We start from the raw sequence: 5,749 nt of genomic DNA on the forward strand, positions 1-5,749 counted from the left end.
GTGATGGATGAAGGGCAATAGAAGGGCAGGAAAGAAAAGAGGGTAATGAGGATTCATCCCATATATCTCTAAAGGCTGGCACAGAGGAGCAAGAAGAAATCAGAATTTTAGAGCAAGGCTGATCATCACATCTCAAACAATCAAGCCCACTCATGTTACAGATGAAGAAATAAAAGGAAAACCAGAGAGAGGGATATAGTTGACCAAGGTTATTCCGTGATTTAATGGCTAAGCCTGGGCCAGGACCCAGACAGGGCTCGTTCCAACACCCAAATGCAGTTTTAAATCAGAGAACGGAAAAGGAAAAAAAAAAAAAAATTGGCAGTGCAAAAAGGGAATGGTTGTGGGGTGTGAAGAAGAGAAAATACTTCACTACCTGGAAGCCTGGACAGCATCTTATTTATGTAAGTAGGAGAAAGGAAATCTGTTTTGACATGTGGGGATTAAGGGTTGGTGCAGAGACCACTCAAAGGGATCCTGTAAAGCATGTAGAAATATGGAACAGGAAAATGGGTGGGGGTGGGGGAGAGGAAATAAAATATTAGAAAGAAAAAAGAAAAAAAGCAGAGATCTGGCTCTAAACCAGAAAAACAGTGGAAACAGAAAGAGAAGACTTCCCTGGTGGTGCAGTGATTAAGAATCCGCCTGCCAATGCAGGGGACACGGGTTCGAGCCCTGGTCCGGGAAGATCCCACGTGCCGAGGAGCAACTAAGCCCGTGCGCCACTACTACTGAGCCTGCACTCTAGAGCCCGCGAGTCACAACTGCTGAGCCCGTGTGCCACAACTACTGAAGCCCATGTGCCTGGAGCCCGTTCTCCGCAACAAGAGAAGCCACCAACAATGAGAAGCCCGCGCACCGCAACGAAGAGTAGCCCCCCACTCACCGCGACTAGAGAAAGCCCACGCGCAGCAACAAAGACCCAACACAGAAAAAAAATAAATTAAAAAAAATTTAAAAAGAGAGAGAGAAAAAAATTGAAGTATAAGAAAAAAGGGGGAAAAAAGAAGAGAGAAAGAAAAAGAAAGGAAAGCAGAGCTCTGGTTCTAGAACCAGGAAAAAACAAAAAAAAAAGGAAAGCAGAGAGCTGGTTCTAACACCAGAAGAACAGAGGTGGAAAAAAGTAGTCCCAATTCAAATGCTGAGAGAGGTCAAGTAGGTAATTTAATAAATAGTAACTAACATTTATTGAGTGTATACTATGTAAGGCTCTGTCCTAGTAATTTGTTTAATCCTAAGAACGACCCCATGAGGCTCAGGCCCTTGACAGAGCACAGAGTCCTAACCACTGGACTGCCACTTTTTTGTGTGAAATAGCCTGATTTTTAAATGTTATCCCCCCCACAAGAAAAAAAGTTGATTTAATAAATTAAGCTTTTAGGAGGCCAAACAAAATCTATTTATGGGTCAAATCCAGCTTGGGTACCACCAGTTTGCAACCTCTGATGCAGAGACCAAGAGTGATGGAACTGACTTACCCAGAATCTTCAGAAGCGGGAGACAAAGATTAGGCTTTCTGACTCCTGGTCTACTTCCAGGAAGAATCTGAAACACTTAGGAGCCCTCCCATGGCTTCCCAGGAGAGGGTGGAGACAGTGACCAAAGGAACTGGGTTCTGGCGCTGCCCCAAGCCAGCCACTTACACCCCAGGGACCTGCGAGCTGCTCAGAGTGATGTTGAAGGAATCCAAACTGACACACTTCCAACAGCGCCACATCATGGACACCATGAAACGAGGAGACACTCTCCCCCTACAGTGCAGCCCAACTTCCAGCTAGAGGGTCTTGCCTTCCAAGCCGCCGGCCTCAGCCATCTGCTTGCCTCCCATCCAGGCTGCCCGGTCCCACCTCCGGACTGCCAGCCTGTGCCAAGACAACGGGGCCTACAGCCGGGAGCAGCTGAAGCCTCAAGCCACCCGAGATCTGGAGAAGGAGAAGCGAAGACTCCGAAATATTTTTGCCACCAGGAAAGAGCCAGAGGAATGGAAAAGAAAGCCCCTCCTATGCGACAGGAGGGCCCGGCCCCTGAGCTGGACCGGTGTGAAGAATTCGTGAAGGAAATCCAGGAGAGGAAAGAATTCCTGGCTGACATGGAGGCCCTAGGGCAGCGCAGACAGTACCGAGGTCTCATCCTTACTGAAATCTCCCAGAAACTACAGGAAATGGAAGACCTTGACCACAAGAGGAGTGAGGAACTTAGGAAGGCTCTTGCCACCACTTAATCTGCCTCCGGAGGGGAGCGGGGGAACCCAACCTCCACCACTGGAGCCCACCCCCTTGCCAAGCAGGGTCATCCCCAGGTCAGCCCACCCACCCCAGCCTTCAGCCATGTAAATGGTTGTATAGCACTGCCCCCACCTAGGGTACCCTGGACATAGATAGCACCCTAGAAAATGGACCGTGTCTCAGAAAATGAGCTGATTCTCCTTGAGACTCTGCCCAGGATTCTCAGTCAGCTGAGCCTCTGAGACCAGTCACAAATACAGACACATACACACACACAGTGACTCTTTTCTTGGGGAAAGAGCCACACACACAGTGAAAGAAAGGATCCAAGTCTCACCATCTTGGGTGTGTGTCTAAGGGCATCCACTGGGCCCCCTTCCCTCCGCCTCCCCGACTGCGTGTCCCTGTGTCCAGCACATTAGTTTTCCTGAACTTAGTAATGAATATGATTCTTTTCCTCCTACCTGTCTTAGGACCTACTTATTTGACTTCTTACAGTTTGGGGCAAATATTTAACCAGTATGATCAACTGGCTAATAAAACATATTTAACATGAAAAAAAAAAGAAGAAGAAAAGAAAAGGAGGAGGAGGAGGGCAAATTAAACCTGAAGCAAGCAGAAGGAAAGAAATAAGAGAAAGCAGACATCAATTAAATTAAAAACAGAAGCAACTGACACTGCAGAAATACAAAGGATCATGAGAGATTACTACAAGCAACTATATGCCAATAAAATGGACAACCTGGAAGAAATGGACAAGTTCTTAGAAATGCACAACCTTCCAAGACTGAACCAGGAAGAAATAGAAAATATGAACAGACCAATCACAAGCACTGAAATTGAAACTGCAATTAAAAATCTTCCAACAAACAAAAGCCCAGGACCAGATGGCTTCACAGGCGAATTCTATCAAACATTTAGAGAAGAGCTAACACCTATCCTTCTCAAACTCTTCCAAAATATAGCAGAGGGAGGAACACTCCCAAACTCATTCTATGAGGCCACCATCACTCTGATACCAAAACCAGACAAAGATGTCACAAAGAAAGAAAACTACAGGCCAATATCACTGATGAACATAGATGCAAAAATCCTCAACAAAATACTAGCAAACAGAATCCAACAGCACATTAAAAGGATCGTCCTCAATGGTGAAAAACTGAAACCATTTCCACTAAGAAAACACTCCCATTTATCACTGCAACAAAAAGAATAAAATATCTAGGAATAAACCTACCAAAGGAGACAAAAGACCTGTATGCAGAAAATTATGAGACACTGATGAAAGAGATTAAAGATGATATAAATAGATGGAGAGATATACCATGTTCTTGGATTGGAAGAATCAACATTGTGAAATGACTCTACTACTCAAAGCAATCTACAGATTCAATGCAATCCCTATCAAACTACCACTGGCATTTTTCACAGAACTAGAGCCAAAAATTTCACAATTTGTATGGGAACACAAAAGACCGCGAATAGCCAAAGCAATCTTGAGAAAGAAAAATGGAGCTGGAGGAATCAGGCTCTGGGACTTCAGGCTATACTACAAAGCTACAGTAATCAAGACAGTATGGTACTGGCACAAAACAGAAATTAGATCAATGGAACAGGATAGAAAGCCCAAAGATAAACCCATGCACATATGGTCACCTTATCTTTGATAACAGAGGCAAGAATATACAGTGGAGAAAAGACAGCCTCTTCAATAAGTGGTGCTAGGAAAAATGGACAGCTACATGTAAAAGAATGAAATTAGAACACTCTCTAACACCATACACAAAAATAAACTCAAAATGGATTAAAGACCTAAATGTAAGGCCGGACACCATCAAACTCTTAGAGGAAAACACAGGCAGAACACTCTGTGACATAAATCACAGCAAGATCCTTTTTGACCCACCTCCTAGAGAAATGGAAACAAAAATAAACAAATGAGACCTAATGAAACTTAAAAGCTTTTGCACAGCAAAGGAAACCATAAACAAGACGAAAAGACAACCCTCAGAATTGGAGAAAATATTTGCAAATGAAGCAACCGACAAAGGATTAATCTCCAAAATTTACAAGCAGCTTATGCAGCTCAATATCAAAAAAACTAACAACCCAGTCCAAAAATGGGCAGAAGACCTAAATAGACATTTCTCCAAAGAAAATATACTACAGATTGCCAACAAACACATGAAAGAATGTTCACCATCATTAATCATTAGAGAAATGCAAATCAAAACTACAATGAGGTATCATCTCACACCGGTCAGAATGGCCATCATCAAAAAATCTACAAACAATAACTGCTGGAGAGGGTGTAGAGGAAAGGGAACCCTCTTGCACTGTTGGTAGGAATGTAAATTGATACAGCCACTATGGAGAACAGTATGGAGTTTCCTTAAAGAACTAAAAATAGAACTACCGTACGACCCAGAAATCCCACTACTGGGCATATACCCTGAGAAAACCATAATTCAAAAAGAGTCATGTACCAAAATGTTCATTGCAGCTCTATTTACAATAGCCAGGACATGGAAGCAACCTAAGTGTCCATCAACAGATGATTGGATAAAGAAGACGTGACACATATATACAATGGAATATTACTCAGCCATAAAAAGTAATGAAACTGAGTTATTTGGAGTGAGATGGATGGACCTAGAGACTGTCATTCAGAGTGAAGTAAGTCAGAAAGAGAAAAACAAATACCATATGCTAACACATATATATGGAATCTAAGAAAAAAAAAAAAAGGTCATGAAGAACCTAGGGGCAAGACAGGAATAAAGATGCAGACCTACTAGAGAATGGACTTGAGGACACAGGGAGGGGGAAGGGTAAGCTGGGACAAAGTGAGAGAGTGGCATGGACATATATACACTACCAAACGTAAAATAGATAGCTAGTGGGAAGCAGCCGCATAGCACAGGGAGATCAACTAGGTGCTTTGTGACCACCTAGAGGGGTGGGATAGGGAGGGTGGAAGGGAAGGAGATGCAAGAGGAAAGAGATATGGAGACATATGTATATGTATAATGATTCACTTTGTTATAAAGCAGAAACTAACACACCATTGTAAAGCAACTATACTCCAATAAAGATGTTAAAAAAAATTAACCTTCCAGAATTGGAAACAACTAAATTTTCAATAAAGTGGCTTTTTCATTAAAAAAAAAAAAAAAAGAAGCGATACAAAAAAAACGGTTGAAAACCAAAAGCTTATTTTTAAAAAAAAAAAAAACTCAATAAAATTGATAGACCTTAAGGAAACTGACTGAGAAAAAGAGAGATGACACAAATTTTGAATACCAAGAATGAAAGAGTAGTTATAACTACAGATCCTAAAGACATTACAAGGATAATAAGGAATATATTTTTCAGAAGAGAACCTTTCTAAGCACTGGGAAGGACACAAAGATGTATTTGATGTAGGGCCTTTTCTCAAGGAGCTGACTCTTGGATAGATTCCCTGGTAGGGTATTTCATCAGTTTCCCAATGAAAGCAGTAACCAAATGAAGAAGCGTGCAGT

At 42.3% G+C, this 5,749-nt stretch overlaps 1 pseudogene; it reads left to right on the plus strand.

Annotated features, from left to right (window-relative positions):
* Positions 1–1,568: 1,568 nt before the first annotated feature.
* Positions 1,569–2,221, plus strand: LOC113605662 (UPF0193 protein EVG1 pseudogene; annotated as a pseudogene).
* The last annotated feature ends 3,528 nt before the right edge of the window (positions 2,222–5,749 follow it).

This window comes from Aethalodelphis obliquidens, unplaced genomic scaffold (assembly GCF_003676395.1).
Source record: "Aethalodelphis obliquidens isolate GAN/ISIS:26980383/991018 unplaced genomic scaffold, ASM367639v1 scaffold43, whole genome shotgun sequence".
Taxonomy (NCBI): domain Eukaryota; kingdom Metazoa; phylum Chordata; class Mammalia; order Artiodactyla; family Delphinidae; genus Aethalodelphis; species Aethalodelphis obliquidens.